The sequence below is a fragment of the Chelonia mydas genome, chromosome 10 (genome assembly GCF_015237465.2).
Source record: "Chelonia mydas isolate rCheMyd1 chromosome 10, rCheMyd1.pri.v2, whole genome shotgun sequence".
NCBI classification, from domain to species: Eukaryota; Metazoa; Chordata; order Testudines; family Cheloniidae; genus Chelonia; species Chelonia mydas.
Window position 1 is genome coordinate 29,738,603 of NC_051250.2, and position 21,230 is coordinate 29,759,832.

The 21,230-nt window shown below is 48.9% G+C and overlaps 1 protein-coding gene across 2 annotated transcripts in view; it reads right to left on the bottom strand.

Moving 5' to 3' along the window:
- LOC102948183 (syntaxin-binding protein 4) overlaps window positions 1–15,083 on the bottom strand; it is a 151,798-nt gene extending 136,715 nt beyond the window's left edge. The window contains exon 1 of one of the 2 annotated variants that reach the window (XM_043523468.1): window positions 14,478–15,083. The gene's annotated coding sequence lies outside the window, so the exon portion shown is untranslated. Of the gene's footprint in view, window positions 1–13,269; window positions 14,400–14,477 lie in introns of those variants that run through there. The other variant, XM_043523465.1, reaches the window with a different exon arrangement.
- Window positions 15,084–21,230: the final 6,147 nt, after the last annotated feature.

The following is a 21,230-nucleotide window of genomic DNA, read 5'->3' on the forward strand; positions in this document are numbered from 1 at the left end:
CTCAAATTTAGACTGGAGAGAGTTAGTGAAGAAACAGGTCACTTTGTTGTCCCCCCCATGCAACGGTGTTCATTTGTTTTTAAGCTACAGTTCAGTAATGTAACTGTCTGACCTGGATCCCTAAGTGGTGTAACGCCATCAGCTTCTCACTGGACTACATCTGTTTAGATCAGCTGAGGATCTGGCCCTCTATGCCCATCAGTATCGGACACAAGGATACTTCATATTTATGGATAGCATGAATACAAATTTTAAGCTCAGACTTTAAAAAAGGCTAGCATACCTAGCAGCACAATGGACATGTGTGCCCATGCTGGGTGTCCAGGGTGCCAATGTTCAAACTATGTTCTCTGGGAGAGAGGGAGGAGACACCACCCAATGAGCATGATATGGTAGGACTGGCAGCCTAGCATTGTGATGCAGCATCAGGACGTCACAATGCACGAAACTGAAGGTGGGACACTGTGTAGTGAAGTGAATAGGGCACTGACCAGGGACTCAGGAGGCCTGGGTGACCTTGTTGACTCTTTCACCCTTGTGCCTCAGTTTCCTCATCTTCAAAATGCGGGGAAACTTTGTTTTAACAAGGCAAGAGCTCGTGGCTCTATTTTAGACTTAAAAATGCAGCAGCAGAGGGTTCCCTGCAATACATTGCTGCAGAAGGACAAGAAGCAACACATCTATATTAGTTTTCTAGGTTGGATGCCGTGCGTGGATTTGTAGGGGTAGCTGCAGAGACTGAGATTTCATGATTGCTGCAGGCATAGGAATTTCAATGTTGCTTGGAGTCTTTGGGTCCCATCCTCAGCTGGTGTAAATCAGCATAGCTCCATGGATTCCAATGGCGATCCAGCTGCTGTAAATCAGGAGTCTGTCTCTAATTCAACAAGTTATTGGGCTCAATAGCATCATTTACACAATGGGGAAGAACAATTCTCACCCTGGCAGGAATCATGGGGTAGAATTCTCTGGCCTGTGTTAGGCAGGAGGTCAGGACTAGAGGATCCCACTGGTCCCCTTCTGGCCATAGGGTCTGTAGTGTTAAGCACCTCATTGCTCATCATCATCATCACATTCCTATTACGCCTCTAGTGTTTAGACAGTGACAAAGTTCCTCCATTCCTATCTGTTTCTGGCAGGTCTTGCAATGGTTCTCCAGCTGTGCCCCAGTTTTTCATCTTGGCTTCCACAGCTCTTCATGTAGTTTTCGCTTGCCTTCAGGTGTCCATCTTCTTGCTACTCTGGTGATGGAATCAGTTTCCATCCGAAGTACATGACTGATCCATCTCCAATGCCTCCTGGCAATGATGGTGCTCAGATCCTCTTGGCTGCACTGTGTCAATAGGTCTTGGTTTGACATTGTTCTGGGCCAAAAGATAGAGGATTTTTCTGAGGCAGGCTGTATGGAATGAAGACAGTTTGGACATGTCCTACTTTCTCATTCCCCAGCATTCTGCACTATAAAGTAGTGTTGAAAGTACGCAGGTCTGATAAATCTTGAGTTTGGTTTTGGTGGTGTATTTTGAGGATTTCCAGACTGTATTTAAGCTCCTGAAGGTGTTCCTGGCTTTACTGATTTTGTTCCGGATGTCCTGGCTTGTTCCACTGTCCTGGCTGATGGTGCTGCCCAAGTATGTGAATGTTTCTACACTGGTGAGAACATAATCCTCAATCTGTACCGGTGAGGCAATATTAAAGGTCATGATATCTGTCTTATTGCGGTTGATTTTCAGTCCGATTTGCTGGCTGAACGCGTTGAGTTGTTTTTTCTTGATATGGTGTTGGGTATGATTGCAGAGCCCTTGGCCATTATCTTTGAAAACTCGTGGCGAACGGGGGAAGTCCCGGATGACTGGAAAAAGGCTAATGTAGTGCCCATCTTTAAAAAAGGGAAGAAGGAGGATCCTGGGAACTACAGGCCAGTCAGCCTCACCTCAGTCCCTGGAAAAATCATGGAGCAGGTCCTCAAAGAATCAATCCTGAAGCACTTAGAGGAGAGGAAAGTGATCAGGAACAGTCAGCATGGATTCACCAAGGGAAGGTCATGCCTGACTAATCTAATCGCCTTTTATGATGAGATTACTGGTTCTGTGGATGAAGGGAAAGCAGTGGATGTATTGTTTCTTGACTTTAGCAAAGCTTTTGACACGGTCTCCCACAGCATTCTTGTCAGCAAGTTAAGGAAGTATGGGCTGGATGAATGCACTATAAGGTGGGTAGAAAGCTGGCTAGATTGTCGGGCTCAACGGGTAGTGATCAATGGCTCCATGTCTAGTTGGCAGCCGGTGTCAAGTGGAGTGCCCCAGGGGTCGGTCCTGGGGCCGGTTTTGTTCAATATCTTCATAAATGATCTGGAGGATGGTGTGGATTGCACTCTCAGCAAATTTGCGGATGATACTAAACTGGGAGGAGTGGTAGATACGCTGGAGGGGAGGGATAGGATACAGAAGGACCTAGACAAATTGGAGGATTGGGCCAAAAGAAATCTGATGAGGTTCAATAAGGATAAGTGCAGGGTCCTGCACTTAGGATGGAAGAATCCAATGCACCGCTACAGACTAGGGACCGAATGGCTAGGCAGCAGTTCTGCGGAAAAGGACCTAGGGGTGACAGTAGACGAGAAGCTGGATATGAGTCAGCAGTGTGCCCTTGTTGCCAAGAAGGCCAATGGCATTTTGGGATGTATAAGTAGGGGCATAGCGAGCAGATCGAGGGACGTGATCGTTCCCCTCTATTCGACACTGGTGAGGCCTCATCTGGAGTACTGTGTCCAGTTTTGGGCCCCACACTACAAGAAGGATGTGGATAAATTGGAAAGAGTCCAGCGAAGGGCAACAAAAATGATTAGGGGTCTAGAGCACATGACTTATGAGGAGAGGCTGAGGGAGCTGGGATTGTTTAGTCTGCAGAAGAGAAGAATGAGGGGGGATTTGATAGCTGCTTTCAACTACCTGAAAGGGGGTTCCAAAGAGGATGGCTCTAGACTGTTCTCAATGGTAGCAGATGACAGAACGAGGAGTAATGGTCTCAAGTTGCAATGGGGGAGGTTTAGATTGGATATTAGGAAAAACTTTTTCACTAAGAGGGTGGTGAAACACTGGAATGCGTTACCTAGGGAGGTGGTAGAATCTCCTTCCTTAGAGGTTTTTAAGGTCAGGCTTGACAAAGCCCTGGCTGGGATGATTTAACTGGGACTTGGTCCTGCTTTGAGCAGGGGGTTGGACTAGATGACCTTCTGGGGTCCCTTCCAACCCCGATATTCTATGATTCTATGTGATAGGAGAGTGACGTCATCTGGGAAGTCCAGGTCTTCAAGGAATGTTCATGCCAACTGGAAAATGAACACTGCATTTTCTGAGTATCAGCATTGAGCTGGAGCATCTTGAGTTGGAGGGGGTGGGTGAGATTTTGTGGCCTGCGTTGTGCAGGAGGTCAGACTAGATGATCACAATGGTCCCTTCTGACCTTAGTATCTATGAATCTTATTTACTCTGTTCAGACAAGACCTAGAGCTGAGCCCCTGCTAATGTGGGGAGATTTCACCCTGGGTTACACACATACCCTCAGGTGTATGCTCGAGCAGATTTTGGCTTAATGATTAAAGATATAGCCAGGCCTAGTGAAATTCCTTAGTGAGAGCCAGTACTGGCTGAAGGGAGGCAACTCCCTCTGAAATTCCATGACAAGTTGATTAAGAACATATTTCCCCAATGAGGAATTTGCCTAGCTCTCCTCTTGGCTCTTACAGTTACTGGAGAGGACCCCTCTTGCCACATGTTATGTTGTGCAGGGGCTGGATGCAAGGCCAGTCGCCTAGCAGGGCAGGGTGTGTCCCCTTACCCGGAGGGTGCTGCTTGTTTTAGGGACAGGTGTGTGCATTCCTCTTCACCCACCACTTGATTGACAACCCTGTGGAATGAGTCAGGCTTCAGGCACCACAGTTATGTGGGCAAAAGCTTTCCATTTGCATCCAAGGCTATTGAGATTGTCAGCATCAAGGGGGAACCTGACTGTGTGTCACAGGAGCACGTTCAGCCGGTTTCTCCTTCAGAGGAGCAAATCCTGCTGGCTGTGCCTTGCCCAAGTACTCCAGCACATATTGCACCCTCCCCAGGGTGACTCCCCCCCACGCCCCTGAGAGCCCCAGGACGAATGTGGTTCCCTCAAGGCAGCACGTCACCCCATTCCCACTACTGCATTGTGGGAATCAATGCCAGGGGGCCCAGGCTGCACCTGACAAACAGGTAGATTGCAAACAGGCAGCAAATCCTTCACTCCCCACTCCACCTGCAAACAGGTGCACTAAATAACCTACTGCAAACAGCAGCCTACTAATGGTCACAGCAAGCTGCAGCCTGCTGGGCAAACAACTTACCTCCACATCAGGCTGGGCAGGAATGAGTGCCAGCCATGCTGGGAGGAGCCGTCAGTGTTCTCACAAGGGGCTGCCCCCAAGCCCCTCTCCCTGGGGAGGGTGTGCTGGGAGGAAGGGGTCGTTTTATCATGGATTTTTCTTCTGGCAATGCTTTTAACTTGATCCCAAAAATCAAGTTAAAAGCGTTCAGCTTGAGAGTTTACATGGGAGAGATATGGAAGCCTGTGAGCTTCAGAGAGGGCTTAGCTTCCTTCAGAGAGGGGCCAAGGCTCCATCAGGGCAGGAGATCAACTGGGGGGGGGGGGGAGGGGAAATGGAATTTTGATATGGCAGCACCCCTCAACCATTTTGCAAAGAAATAATTCAACACGTGTCCAGACATTCCTTCCTAACCCCAGTCTTTCCATCGACTCCAGTTAGCTTTGGTTCAAGCCCTAGAGGCCAAAGTCTCTTTTCACACAGATCGATGCAACTCCCCCTCAGGCCTATAGGGATGCACGGGCATAATGGAGAGGAGCATTTGCTCCCGATGGTGTTCTCTTGGCCGATTCTCACGCACCGATGGAGTTCGACTCAGAGCAGGGATGGGAGATAAACAGAAAAAAAGTCACCCACTAGAAGGGCAAAACAAGCCAACAGCCTTTGCGATAGCTGGATAGCCCTGCTGGATTTCTTCCAACTAGGGGAGGAATCTTATTCTCCACAACTGCAGTAGTGTATAATAGAGGCCCGATACTGCTCTTCTGAAATTCTGTGTACGTCCACACAGTGAGTGACAGCTCCCGGCAATGAGTATCCGTGCCTGGGATGACAGACTCTGGCTTGTGCTATGGCTGTAAAAGTAACTGTTATAAGTGTTGTGGCTCAGGCTGGAGCTCAGGCTGTGAAGCCCATCCCCTCTCCAGAGGCATCAGAGCCCCCATGTCTACACACAGTTATGTTTCATGCCATAGTGTGAGCCCACAGCTGTCAACCCAGGCACCAAGACTCGTTGCTGTGCAGACATACCCTCAGCAAGACCTTTGCCATGGACTTGAAGGGGATTTTTGGCCTATTGTCTCAAATAGTCGTAGGATACAACCCCATCCCTTGTTGGAATGGACAGCCTAGCATCTAAGTCGGTTTAGAAATACTGGTGTTGCAAGAGCAATTTTGCCTCTCTGCACCTGAAGTGAAGCTTTGAGGGGCAACGCCTCCTTCTCAGAAGGGCTCAAGAACCTTCTCACCTACTGCTTTCTTTATAAGTTAGGCCATGTCTGCCTAATCCTCATAGTAAAAATCAGAGGAATGGGAAATCTGTTCTTTTAAAAAAGGGCCTGGACATGCCTGACACCAACTCAATGTTGATTATATTCAGTGTTGATAAATGCAAAGTAGAGCACACTGGAAAACAATCTCAGTTATACATATAAAATGATGGGGTCTAAATTAGCTGTTACTACTCAAGAAAGATCTTGTTGTCATTGTGGATAGTTTCTCTGAAAACTCCTGCTCAAAGTGGTTAACAGAATATTAGGAACCATTAGGAAAGGGATAGTGGCATTTATATTTTGTCTACAGAAACTAATGGTATGCAAGCACCTCAAGAAAGATATTAGAATTGGAAAGATTACAGAGAGGGGAAGGGCAACAGAAGTGATTAGGGGTATGGGAAAGAAGAGATTAAAAAACTGGGGCTGATCATCTTAGTCATCACTTTTCTAAGGAGGGGGAGGGAAAAATAGGTTAGAGGTGTATAAAATTATGGATGGTCGCTTTCTCCAAACCAGAGGAATGTTATTTACCTCCTTACATAACAGAAGAGCCAGGGGTCACCCAATGAAATTTATAGGCAGCAGGTTTAAAAAAACAAAGTAGTTCACACAACACAGTCAACCTGTGGAACTCCTTGCCAGGGAATGTTGCGAAGGCCAAGACTAACAGTGGTTTAAAAAAAAACACCCACCCACACACAGAGATATGTTCATGGAGGATAGGCCATCGATGGCTATTAGCCAAGATGGTCAAGGTACAAACCCATGCTCCAGGTGTCCCTAAACCTCTGACTGCCAAAAGCTGGGACTACACAACAGGGGATGACCACTTGATAGTTATCCTGTTCTGTTCATTCCTTCTGAAACACCTGGCACTGACCACTGTCAGAAGACAGGGTACTGGGCTAGATCTGAGCCAGTGTGGCCGTTATGTTCCGAACACGTAAAAGATGTCTAAGACTTTCACATCAGTCAGCTAGTAATCAAGTGGTATGAAAGTCAGCTCATGTGGACTTCTTACTTGGTGAGCTGGTTGTTGATGTTGTTCCATGCCCAGGTGAGAGACACATAGGAGGTACAAAGAAAAGGAGTACTTGTGGCACTTTAGAGACTAACCAATTTATTTGAGCATAAGCTTTCGTGAGCTACAGCTGTAGCTCACGAAAGCTTATGCTCAAATAAATTGGTTAGTCTCTAAGGTGCCACAAGTACTCCTTTTCTTTTTGTGAATACAGACCAACACGGCTGTTACTCTGAAACCTGACATAGGAGGTAGTGGCAAGAGGAGTTTTGTGCTGACCCTCTCATTCCATTTGTTTCCTTTGGTGGAAAAAGCTGACATTTGATTCTTTCACAGCTGAGAACAATGATTGCCAACTTGATTTTGAACAGGTGGAAAGGAATTGGGGTGGGAAATCAGACTGAACCCTGAAATGTAACAAAATGACTTGCAGTGTAACCAGAAATGGCACATGATTTATTGATTGCTTCCCATCACTACAGGCCCTGTCAGCATGCAAGCTATTTCCACCCTGAGGGCAGCCTTCAGGCCATACGCAGAGAAAAGAGTTTATTTTGCATAGCATCTTCCACGCACACAATTCCAAAATGCTTTGCAAAGTGACGTAAGATAGTTACTGCTACGCTAGTTACATGGGAGCCAATAGATTTATTCTGAATTTACACCAGTGCAACTGAAATCAGACTCTGGCCCCCAGGTGATCACTAGTAGCAGAGGGAGAAGAGTTGAGATTTCAAAGCACATTAAGATTGAGGGACTGTACAAGGGAGGGGGACAGAGGAGGTCTGCAGCAGACAGCAGGAGCTGCGGAGAGGACTGTTGCACCAAACAGAGATGATGTGTGAATGGACAGAGGAGACCAAGGGACTAGATGACCAGGAATAATATCAAGGTGGGGGAAGAGACTAGACTGATGAGGTTAGCTGAACCAAGTTCATGGTGTGTGAGGGAGAAGGGTATTTGGAACTGGTTTCAGAAACAGCCGGGAGCTCAGTGGAGTGGTCAGAGGACAGGCTTTTGGTTGCACTCTGATAATGAAATGCACTGAGGAGCAGCAACAGTCTGAGTGCTGGAGGCTGCAAGCCAGGGGAGACCATAGTCAAGGGGAAACAAACAAAGGCAGGGATGAGGATTGCAGCACAGGTGGTGCTGAGGCAGTGGTGAGGATGGGCAGGCTGACACCCACCCATGTAACAACTTGTGCAAGGACTAGACAATCCTCCCTCAGTTGTGTATAAACAGAGGCCACATTTCCAGCTTGCATGCTGCTCTTCCCCCATTGGCCAGGCCCACATCTCCTCCTTTGGCTCCCCCCCACACACACGCTTCCTAACCCCTCATGGGGGAAGCAGATGACTAATGACACTGACATGCACTGCTCTCCAAGTGCCAACTATAACAATAGGTCAGATTTCCTTTCCTGTGTAAAGCACCTTGGCTGTGTACAGAGGAGAGAAGATCATGTATTCCGCGATGTGCTCTCATGCCAAATGACTCACACCGCTGGCCTCACTGACTCAGGCAAACCAGCTTTGGTTTGTTTTGCTTGAATGAGCATTTGCTTTTGATTAGTTTTTAATATTTAGCCCCATTGCTGGAAGGGGAATGGTAGTGTCACCAATTTAGGGCTGTATGGACAGTTGTCATTAACTTGTACAATCTGACAGTAAAAATAGCTGCCACTTATTTATCTCAGCTAGACTGAAGGAATTGTGTTTATGCAGGAGCCCCGAGAAATCCTGGAGCCCAGTGTTTCATTTGTAACGAAAGAGGTGCTGAGGCTCAAGCAACTTCTTTTACATTCATAACTGATGCAGGAAGCCCAGGGGTGCTGGGGCATGAACTGTCAAACCTAGAGGTGCCAGGGCTCAGTCATGGCACAGATTAAGTGCTGCTGGAGTCTGATCCAGCCCACCCGGCCCATTCATGGAGATTTCATTTACTCATGAGACTAGTTCTTACTCATGCAAAGGTTGTGGGATCAGGCCCCAGGTCCCCCATGAAGGTGTTTGGTCCCTATACTGCACAACTTTGCTTTCTCCATTGACATGTTTGCCTAGATTCCCTTGATGGTCAGCCAGCTATTTCCCCACCCCCGCCCCCGAGAAAAAGCCTTGAATAGAACTCAGCTTCCACATGAAGAACAGGTTTGGAACAAGAATGGCCACGTTCCTGCAAGTTTGGGAAACTAAAGTGGAGGATGCAGCCCCAGAGGCATTTCAGGGCTCCTGTTTCCATACACTATGTTCAGATGCTGCTGACCAGGAATTGGATCTTCCTGCAAAACATGAGATCCAAAAAACAGACAGACTCCAGCTTGAGTGACCCATGACTGCAGACTGACTGCTCAGCTAAAGCCCAGTTAGGAGGGTGGGTTGACAGTATTCTGCCAAACCAGTTCTGCTGGAAGATTAGTTTGACTAAACAAAAATGGCCATAAGAAGCATCTGCTTTCTGCAGAAAGTTTCAATTTTATTGAAAGAAAGTGCCCAAAACCTGAAGAAGTGGTTTTCCACCTAAAAAGCCTAAAGAATTTCAGCCAAAAACTGAAGTGTCTCATTTGGGATGTGCCACTGCATTGCCTCCTGAGAGGTGCAGTTTGGTTGCCTCATGGTGCCATTCTCCTCCATGTGTCGGATTTCCTGGCCAGGCCACATCTCCCATGATGCACCACAGCCTAACATGCATGATTCAACTACCTCATGAAGAGGGAGACTGGGATGCGTCATGGGAGATGTAGTATGGCCAAGCTTATAGAGGAGAATGGGAATATGAGGCACCTGACCGACAACTCCCTTAAAGCACCACAGTAGCATTTCCAAGTCAAAATATTTCAGGTTTTGATCAAAATCTTTTGACGACCGCCCCCCAGAAAGTCAAATATTTCCCACGAAGGGGGGGAAAAAAAACCAAAATGATACCAAACCATTTTTTCCAAACCACCTCTACCCCAGTGCTCTACATTTGGAATATCTGTCCAAGATCATTCACTGTCTATGGGGCTAGATTTTGAGATCCTTACTTTTACATTGAATAGTACTGTACTCTGCCACACTGAGTATTCTCAGTGAGCACAGTGGGACTACTAAAGGACAACCTGCTCAACAATTCAAAGGCATTCGAATCTGGCCCTTAATTTAGATCAGGCTTCTACTAGTCAGATGGGCCTAAGCTGAGAAGTTTGAATCTAGATGGCAATACAAATTCAAATGCCTCCAGAGCTCACGTTGATTTGGATTTGGTGTTCCAGTTCAGCTCCTTTGAGAGGCTTGAAGCACAAAGTTCTGCTCTGACTCTGAATGGCCCCTAAAAGTTTGTGTATGTGTGTGGGGAAGGCAGGCAGGCTTTGAACCAATGGGTGCATCGCTAATAAGATTTGTACACACGTTTCTTGAATACTCAGCCTGGAGGAAAGAGAAAGCTAGGATCCTCTCAACTCCAGAGTGATCTATCTATATTTAAACAATTTGCTTGTCGCCTCCCTAGATAAATGCTGGAAAAAACAGATGAAAAAGCCAAAATTGGTACTGCTGCCCAAACTAGCCGGCTCACATCAATCACTGCAAGCCAGGACTCTGCTGTGAATCCACAGCCTCAGTTTTACTGGGGATGGGGTATGTGATGTAGTGCTAAGAAAAAGAAAACAGTGTCTTTTCTTTTTGCAAATACAGACTAACACGGCTGCTACTCTGAAAAGTGTCTTTAGAGGCAACTGGTATGTGTGATATGAAATCACTGCGTGTTGGAATGTCTCTTGGCATGGGGTCTCAAACATGCCCAGTGCCAATTCTCAAAGAATTCCATCTCACGCATTGAGAAGTGGCCAGCAGAGATGGTATTTACAGACCACTCTGAAAGGTTGGAATTCAGGGTGGAGCAGACAGGCTATGCAGGGTGTGGGATACATAGAGAAGTTGCCAAGAAAACAATTTCATTGCATAAAATGTCCGTTCCCTCCCTGCTCCTTCCCTTCAACAGCAATGGCACAAGTGCTCCTTACCCAGGTTAGATCAACATTGCTGTCACCATCAAAATATTTGCTTGTATAGTAACTTGAGGAGTTTTTAAATCCAGCCCATCAAGAAGCAGTAGTCAGAGCATCAGAACATAACTCTCCCTGAAACACAAACAAAGGGGTGGCCCTAGACAGCATGGAGGGATGGCTGCCTACAAAACCATATTTCATGGGGAAGAAAGGGATGTTCCCCTGCAGGAAGAAGCCATCTGGCCAGAAGACACGTGCGTTTCAACAGCTAGTCCCAAAAGTGCAAGTCAAAGGAGCTCATCAGAAACAAGTCACCCAGGGGAGATGGCAAGAAATGAGGAGGCAAGGAAGAAAGGTGACCCAAGGAATAGGTAGGCAAAGGGACCTGCCATATTTTGTTGATATTTGAGAAGTGGAGATGGGGAAGGAGCGGCACCAATAAAAATTCTTCACGTGGGGCATCAGTTCACCCAGAGCGTCCCCTGAACAAAGGGCATGGTGTTCTAATGATGAGCAAACTTCAAAACATTGAGAGGTCCAGTTTGTATAAGCGCCTGCAAGTTCACCTGGCTCACCCACAAGCTACCTGAATCCATGCAACAGTGTACGTAAATAAGGGCTTGTCTACATGGTAAGTTGCTGCATAGACAGCCAGAGTGTGCACCTACAGCAGACCAGCTTGCTGTGCAGTAGCAGCCCATGTGGACACTGCTGTAATGCATGGAAAATCCTGCAGCATAAGCCAGTCTGCACTCTGGGAGTTTCAGTGCACTGTAGCCACGTCCACATGGGATGTTACTATGCAGCAAGCTGGTCTGCTGTACATCCACCTGTCTTGGCATTGTAGTAACGTGCCACGTTAACAAGCCCTTAGTCTGGCTCCTTTCACAGCACAAGCACCACAGTCCTTTATCTATCCCTGGAGGATGAACCAACCTGGACAACAGAGCACGCATCCCTCACCTCTCAGGAGACTGAAGCAGTCACAAGTTCAGATGTGACCAACTGCAAGTGCCCCAGCTAAGACCAACGTGAGCATGAGTTACAGATTCTAAAGAGTCAGGATGGGATTAAAAATTCTTACAAGGAGCACTAAATAGTACCGGATATTTTATTTATACAGCATGTTTGATCCAAGGCAAGCACAATGCAAAATACCTGGGCAGGTTATACAAACACTCCTTCCCTCAGATAAATTTCAAGCAGTTAGAAATTCCAACAGTCACAAGCAACTTAGCGAAAACTCAGGTGCCAAAAGAAACTAAGAACACACCATGGCAGAAACAGAAGGGGTTAAGTGATTGCCATGGAGGGAGACACTCTAAAGATTAGATAGAGGTCAGGCAGTCCATGAGTGGAACAGAAACAGAAGGCAGTAAAGGAAAACAAAACCCAAAGGCACCTGGTAGAGGTGATCACTGTGTTATTCTTACCAAGCCTTTCTGATCATTTAAGAACAAAGGGACAGCTGACAAAGTTAAAAGGCAACAGATTTAAGACTGATAAAGGAAATACCTTGTCACACAATGCAGAAGCCAGTCTGTGGAGCTCATTGCCATAAGATAGCAGTAGGATTTTAAAAGAGGACTCTACATTTTACAGTGAATAAATGGGCAGTGTTACATTGGACAGATCATGGGTACAAGCTCCCCTTACTTTGGGGGTACAAAGTGCTAGCTGCCAGAGGCAAGGCAGACGCTTCCCTTATGGGCATGTTATTGCCCAATCATCTATTCCAAGGCTTTAGTGCTCCCCCGGAAGCATCTGGCATTGGCAGACACAGGATATCACATTAGATGGAAACATTCCTATACGGCATATAGTCAGATGGGAACTGACACCAGAGAGTCACCAAAACACACTACAGAACCAGACGACCACTCCACACAGCTGGTGATCTCAAGCTAGGTATGATGGACAGCAGTATAACCAGGGGCCAGGACACTGGAATGGCAGGTAAGGCAGCTGAGGTCTAGGATGGCTTTTGCCACTGACCTGCTGTCTGTAGCTCTCAAAGCTCTTCACAAAAGGCAGTAAATGGAATGAGGATTTTAACCTTCCCTTGTAAAGTGCTTTGAGATCCTTGGAAGAGAAGCACTAACAGCTAACTAAATTATTATTACAGGAGATAAATTCTCACTCCCCCTGGAAGCCAATTCACCACCAGCTGTTAATGTCCTATCATACATTTGATCATAGGACAGACTTGTGCAGAAGTTCTTCTATAAATCAGGGTTGGGTCATGTTTCTCTTCTCAAGCAAGGGTCTCTGTAGGGAGGAGGGGTGTCACTCAGCACACCCCCTCATGGCCAGGCATAATACAACAGTTTCTTTGACGCTAGCACCCCATCAAGGCCCCCCCTCAGCACTCTGGCCAGGCCACTTACAGCCCTATCCCTTGTAGGATAATAAAGAATCCAAAGAACAAACAGGCCAATGGCCTTATGCCAGGTCTTCGGCTCCAGCCCAGGCTCTATAATTCTTACCCCAGCAGAGGACTACATCTCCTTTCTTGGGGGTCAGCTAGGGAACCCAGGGTCACCCTCTACTCTGGGTTCCAGAGCAGGGACCCTCTGTTAAGCAGAGAAGGTCTGGGTCTTCAGACTCACTACTGGTCTCCTGAGCCACCACCTACCTTCATCTGCCTCCAGGCTCCCTTGGCAGAGGAGCTCCTCCCAGTACCTTCTCCCCAGAGGATCTGGCTGCTGATGCCACTTTCTACCAGTCTAGGCCTGATGCAGAATCCCCTCAAGCTCCCTAGCAGCATACACTCCTTGGAGGCTTGGCCCCTGCAGCTATCCAGGAGACCTTTCCCTAGGAACATTCTCCTCAGGAGCTGCCTTCTCACTGTGAGGCCCATGGCCTTTTATCAGGTCCAGATGCTCCTTAGCCAATTAGCCACCTGGGCAGTTAGTTCCTTCCAGGTGAGCCAAAATCAGCTGTCTACCCTTAAAGAAGTTTTTATGGTAGCCCAACTTCCCTAAAAGGGGCCAGTTGGCCAGCCAGACCCCCACCCCCAACACACAGGTTGATGGTTTTCAGGCCTTATTTCCTCACCTTTTGCATGATGATGCTAGGGCAGTACAGGATTTTTCCCTAGGATTCCTTTTGTACTAACCTGGGGCCAAATGCACAAATCATTCCTAAGGTCATAACTCAAGGGGTGTTTGGCTTCAGTAAGGTCCTGGCCCATTTTGTTGGTCTGCTAGAGTGGGATGGGAAATGGTTTTGGTTCCCATAAAGAGTTTTCATTGGGGGTGGGGGGAAGCTGAACATTTTTTGGTTTTCAGCCAACATTTTTCAGTTGTTGGGATCCCGCCACCCCTCCCCCCGACCCAAATTTTGGCGTTTCCCAACGAAGTTTCCATTTTGGCAAAAAAAAAAAAAAGCGCCATTTTTCATCAAACATATTTTGAAGGCAAAATTTCAACCAATTCCAGTCCCAGCGCATGTGTTCATTATCTCTGTGCTTGCACAGGGCACTGTGCCTACGCGTGCATTCCCAACACACACAGGATTAACTCTTGATCCTTTTGTGCCAACACACTTAAAGGCTCAGATTCACGCTTGCTGAGCCAGGGAGATGCAGATTCCCAGGCCAGGAAGGGCCGCTGCTCACCAGGGGGTCGTAAGAGAGAGAAGGGGACCCTGCTCAGCGAGAGAGAGTCTGGGGCTGGAGGTTCGCCCTCCGCTGCCCTTCCTCAGTGATCCCACTGGGATTAGAGAGCTTTATGTTCTGCCAGCAGCTCTGCTGTGAGGAAGCACTGAGTCTGCCCGCTATTGGTCACTGTCCACGGCCAGTGCCACATGCTCTTGGTGCCTGTGACCAGGGTTGGGACTCACCACCACAGTGCCTCCTGCTGATCACTCTGGGAATTAGCTCAGTTCATGTAGAGCGCCCTCTGCTGGTGGTGTCCCGCCCATCTCTCACCCTCGATTGGCGTCTCGACCCGTGTTGCTCCCAGCTCGCAGTGTTCTCTTCAGGACACTGCCCTTCAGCAGTGCCCCCAAGTCCACACTCGCCCCTTCCAGGGGTTGTGGGGGGTTAACAGCAGTCTTCCCAGTTTGCTCCTGCCGCAGTGGCCAACCACAACCCCTCGAGTCTAGCCCCTCTGTTCAAGGGCCAGTTGCAGGGTGTCACGGACACCCTTCCACAGCCAGGTGCTGTACAAAGAGGAAGCGGGGGGACCCAGGCCCGCCCACTACTCTGGGTCCTGACCCAGGGACCCTCTAGTGGCAGCCTCCCTGCCCTCCTTCTCTCCCCGTGTCTAACTGTCCCTGGGCCACTTCCCCGCTGGCCCTTCACACCCTCTAGGCCCTTTCTATCAGGGCCTGCAGTCTGGAATGTATTGGGCCAGAGCCCTTCTATGCTCCCCTGAGCCTGCCCAGCACTGCTCTGTCCAAGGTGCCTGTCTCCTGCTCAGGAGACAGACCTTCCCCCATGAAGATCTGGGACAGACCACCTGCTTGCTTCCTGGGCAGCCTTTATATAGGGCCTAGCCTAACCCTGATTGGTTGACTGTAATACTGGCCCTGATTGGCTCCCAGTAGGCCTTTTCCTGATTGGTTCCCCTTCTGCGCAGCCACTCTGGCCTACTCTAGCCCTATCTCTCGTAGGAGTGGGGCAGCTACTCCAGCACAGTGCCATACTGGCTGCCCGTAGGCCTCTTTGTGGAGAAGAAGTTGCAGCAGCCTTGCTCCGGACCAGCCCTCCCCACTCCACCCCAGGTGGATTTTCTGCCATAGATGAACCCACACTGGGATCTACACCTGCTTGTGTGCTGTACACCCCTGACCCAAAGTCTCTGCTTTTCTGCACCCCATCTGATGAAGGCCCTGACAACCCTAGTCACTTTTAACACCAACACAAAAGCCCCTCAGTACTGGGCAGGGGAGAGAACTCCCACAGTCCTCCAGGACAATTCCTGGTAACGCACATGCACAGCGGTAGACGGTGTCCCAGCCTTCTGGCCTCTGCCCGCACAGCCTCTGAATTCAATTGATTGTGGAGGCTCTTCCAATTTAGAAATGTATGCAGTGGACTACAAAGCAAGGGAAAAGGTAGATAATGAAGCAACTGAACTGCATTGCGTAGATTCCCAGAGTCTGATGCATGTACCTAGCATCTCCATGGTGACACTAGTAGCATTGCACTGCGGATATAGCTCTGACCTTCACCCAGGTTTCACAAGTAATCCTGGGCTGTACCTCTTGGTCTTGATAATGTCTCTCCTCCTCCACTGAGCCCTTGACTGGATGGGCTCTCTCTGGAGCGATTACCACATCTGCTAGGGCAGGGCAAGGCGAGGCATTTCCTGACACCTTCCTTCTTAATGAGTCACAGCAAAAAGCAATGTCTTTCAAGAGGTTCTTCTTAATGAGGTGACTGAATTGTGATCCCAATACAGAGGTGCACAGACCCTCTAGCCAGCTTGGAAATCGATCTCTCACGGCCACTCAGGAGAGATGCCCTGCACTTTGTTCCCACGCTGCTTCCTTAAGCACTAGTCATCGGGCCAGATCCTCAGCTGGTGTAACTTGACTTGCATGGAACTAGGCTATTATACACAAGCTGAGGATCTGGCCCATAGCCACTTGGCTGCCCCAACTTCACAAGCAAGCATATAACATTGCACAGTTCTGAGGAATGCTCACAGAATTCAAAATTCAAAAATTGATACATTGAAGAATTTCGTCTGAAATCAACAAGGTGAAATTCAGTAGAAACAAGTACAAAGTATTACACTTAGGAAGGAAAAATCAAAGGCACAAGTACAAAATGGGAAATAATTGGCCCCCTCCTGCACCCCAACCCCCTACCCCAGCCTAGAGCCTGCACCCAAACTCCCTCCCAAAGCCTGCACCCTCTCCTGCACCCCAACCCCCACCCCCTGCCCCAGCCTGGTGAAAGTGAGTGAGGGTGGGGGACAGCGAGTTATGGAGGGAGGGGGGATGGAATGAGCAGGGGGCGGGGCCTCGGAGAAGGAGCGGGATAGGGGCATGCTCTCATGGAAGGGGCGGGACAGGGGACATGGCAAAGGTCCTTGTGTTTGCGCGATTAGACAGTTGGCAACCCTACCAGGCGGGCATGTGGAAGCCCAGGCCTTGCCGGAAGAGCGCGCCCAGCAGCAAAGCTGGCAGCTCGCTGGGCACCAGCCAGCGCAGGCGCAGCACCACCCAAATGTCAGATGGACTGCGTCTGCGCAGGCGCGGCTTGTATGTGCGCGTGGGGACCCACCGACTGCTCTGCTGTGAGGCCCGGAATTGCTGTCAGTGGGCCTGCTGCTGAGGCCTCATCTGAAGTACTGTGTCCATCCTGTTCTGGGTGCCACACTTTACGAAGGATGTGGGCACATTGGAGGGTCCAGAGGAGAGCAATAAAAATGATAAAAAGTTTAGAAAACCTAACCTATGAGGAAAGGTTAAAACAACTGGGTATGTTTAGTCTTGCGAAAAGAAGAGTGAGGAGGGACAAGTAGTAATGGATTTCATCTTTAGTGAGGGAGATTTAGGTTAGATATTATGAAAAACTTTCAAGCTCTAAGGGCAGCTAAGCTCTGGAATAGGCTTCCATGGGAGGTGTGGAATCCCCATCACCACCGGTTTTTAAGAACAGGTTGGACAAACACCTGTCAGGGGTGGTCTAGGTATAATTGGTCCTGCCGGAGCTCAAGGGGATGGACTAGATGACCTCTCAAGGTCCGTCCTACAGGTCTGTGATTCCAAGGAATGTTTATATTTTAGCTACACATGACAAAATCTAATAGATGTATCAGGGGGTAGCCATGCTAGTCTGTATCTACAAAAACAATGAGGAGTCCCGGGGCACCTTAAAGACTAACAGATTTATTGGATCTAATAGATGTGTTAGTGAGGTTTGGAGCAATAATAGATCTCCCTTCAGATCTGCTTGTTGGCTACAAATACATCACGCTATATTCATTGCTTCCTGGGAGTCAGAACAGAGAGATATTGTAGCCCCATTGCAATAACATGCACTACAGACCCAAACGGGTGCATTCCAGACCACTGTTGTCCATCACGGCCTCATTCCTTCCACTGCAACTAAGGCCTCACCTGGCATCCTCAAGCAATCGTCTCTTGTTTGGGCTCAAGGTGACCACAGAGTTTCTGCAAAGGGCCAGCTGTGTTCCTGGGGTAAGACAGCCCAAGAAGGTGAGAAGAGAGGGCTAAGGAGGCTTCAGGACACCTTTTTGTCTTCCTAATTCCAGGCCCAGCTCAGGGCCTGCCTGGTCCCCAGTAAAAGTTAGAGCAGTCCCCCGGCCTTCCTCTATGCACTGCTCTACTGGTCCAGACTAGCCAGAGTGCTCTGGTCAACTCCCTGCCCCAGCCATGTCCCTATGCCAGGGACTGGCGCAGAGCTGCTATGCCATCTCTATGCTGGCTCAAGACCCCCCTGTGCTAAGGGCATTCTCCAAGGACCATTTTCACCAGCTATCCTCTCCACGGCATAAAAAGGGCCAGTTTTACAGCAGAATTGGAGCCTATCCCTTTACATGTTTATCACTGTCACAGGTGCCCCAGTTGTGCCCATCATCCCTATGCTAACATCCCATTGCACCACTAGTCCATTTTCCATCTTACTTGCTTGCAAAGTGATTAGAACATGGTCACTTGGACCTCTTCAGGGTCTCCGCTTCCTTTTGATCTCATCGCCCTTTGACGTCAGCTGGAGAAGTCCAGAAAGCCATGGAAATGCCACACCAAGTAGGCTAAGGAGAATGAGCCGAGCACTCATCAGCTGAAGGTTTAGAGGAGGAGGGACGAACTGTGAGCTCTGTGCTGGGGTTGGAAGCACAGCAAGAGATATCTGTAGAGATTTCACAGCGCGGGGATGATTGGATGAAGAATTATCCCTCAGAGGATTGTCTATAACTAAATCCATTTAGAATAAAAATTGACGCTGGTAACCTTAAAGGGAAATCTGTAACCGCAGTCAGCACCGAGCCGGAGTTGTCCCTGCAGAAATGAGGATCTAGGAATAAGAGCTCTATTCTAAGACCCCGTGGTACATTCAACAGTTGGTCCAGCAGCGAGAGGCAGCAGTGGAAATGAATGTATTGAACAGGGATGGCCAGTGCGGCACACGGACTGCCATTCATTACGTTTGTACAGCGCCTAGAGCAATGGGGCCCAATTTTAGCTGACGTAAATCACTGTAGCTCCTTCAATGACTGCTGCTGAGCTACACTGATTTACACCAATTTACACCAGCGCAGGCTCTCACCCAGACTCCCGCATAAATGTCTAGGAGGGAGGAACATGAACTACGGTGACTGAGAAACCAACACCTCTGGATCACCCAGCTCCAAGGAGGTGAGCGAATGGCGTGAAGGAAAGTCAGGACTCCAGCACACTGGACATTGCGGAGCCAGCACAGGAGGAATAGATTCGACAAAGGGGTTATGAGGTTTTCCTGAGCTTCAATGACTGAATGTTCAGAGCCAAACTCTGATCTCATTTACACCACTGTGGATCCAGAATAACTCTACTGACTTCCATTCGTTACTCTGAACTGACACAGTGTAATCCCCAGCCCTCTAGATGAAAGTCATCCCTGGTGTAAATTCATTGACTTCCAGTTACACAGGGGATGAATCAGACCCATATAAAACTAGATATGGTCTGCTTTGACTCAGTCTTCCAGCCCAGACAGCATCATGTGACTTGCAATGGTTCTCTCTCGCTGAGGGGTTTCCCCACCATCCGCACCAGGCCTCAGGGTTTCTTTCACCAAGTCTGAGCTTGACAATCCCCTTCCTCTCCATCCTGGAGCCCACCATTTTAATTCTGAGCCACTGACCCCATGTGCCTGGGAACATGGGGCTGATCCAGCAACAGGGAATGGAGGAGAGAAGCCATCCCTAAGGTTGCATCACTGTACTGACCATCAGGTGCTTTTACGCAATGAGACACTATTTTTCTCCCACAGCATTTTGGAGCTCCAGTAGGCCAGGAGTCAGATCCCTAAGGCTGCTCCAAAACTCCTGTGCACATGTCACTGAGTGCCACCAGCCATAGGCAACACCAGGATCCTTATTCCTTCACATCCCTAGTGCACATTAGCTCACAGACTGAGGAACAAAAGCATCTCCTGACTCCCGTCCACCTATGCCATAGCTCTGGTACTAAGCCACTGCCCCACGGAGTTAAGGGCCCAAATATAAGCATAAGATATCACTTTGCTACACACCACTAGTGTGTTTAACACAAACACCACAAGCCATTGCTTGGAGCTCTGTGCCTTTGAGAGCCATGCAGTCTGCATGAACTTGGCAAGTCATGGAAGCCATCCAAAGCGTGACCATCCCTCCAGCAGACTGAGGTCTCGGCATGGTAAAGCCATCCCCGGTACCATGTCCTGTTGCACACACCAAGCCACCTGAAAAGAACAAGTCCAGTTTCCATCTCTTGCTCTAAGTCCCCCTGCTCAGATGTTAGTGTGCTGAGGATGTGGGGGGGTACGCAGGGAGGCAGGGGAGGTGTGGGAAGTGGGTTTGTGGCTTTCTTACAAGTAGAACTCTTGATTTGCATAACCACCCTGGAAACGCTCCCCAGCACTGGAAATTCTTAGCATGCCAAACAATAACTGTTTCTCCGTTGAGGATGCAGGCGTGGGAGCTTGAGACGAGGGTTAGGTTTGATTCACAGGGTTTTCAGATCCTTGGATGAAAGGTGCTACAGGAAGGCAAAGCATTATTAATTTACAAGGCTGTAATACATTAACTGTCACTAAGGTCCCCTGCTGCCTTGGTACTAGACAGAAATCAATTGTGATGTTTTCCGGTGTGAAAGATGGCAACTGAGACTCAGGCAATGAACTCTGTGGGCCCAGGAAATCTCCCTTGTTTGTTCTGCCTTCATGCTTTTCAGTCTTCAGGCCTGTGCTCTCTGCACAGAAGGTTTGCCCTGCTCTGCCAGACGAAGATCCTCCCTGAGCTGTATATTGCTTGGTCCAGTCCAAATGGATCATTTGCCTGTGGTAGGTTTGGCTGGTTAGGTTTGCTCCCCTCCCCACAAAGGGCCTGAGGCTACGATTCACTGAGCATCCTCAGCAATCCTTATAGCTGTCATTCAGCACCTCTATGGATTGGGCCCAAAGATTTGTAGTGCGTTACACACACTCATGGCCGGCAGGTAAACCACTGGCTTGGGGAGGCTAGCCCTCAACCCCGCCCCTTCCACCCAAGGCCCCCACCCCCCTTCTGCACCTCCTGCCAGAGCCCAGAGCATTTTGTCTACACTGCAGCTGTTGGCCCTCGCCCCAGGCTAGCACCCCCAGCCCCAGAGCCAGGTGGCCGGGCAGTACGGCCCCAGTGCCAGGACAGCAGGCAGGGCAGCCCCAGCCGGGGCCATGGCACAGGGAAAGAGATGCCCACAGAGCGGGAAGCAGGAGGGGAACTGAGAGCAGAGCGCTGGTGGGGCCACTCCTGACTGGGTAGGCTCAGCCTATGATACCCAATACCAGCCGCCCATGACTCTTTCTCCCCCTTTTCCATTAGCTTCATTCTCTGCATCCCATGTTGCTTGGCTCTAGTTTCCTCTTCTTCCTCCTCTCCACTCCGGGGGATGATT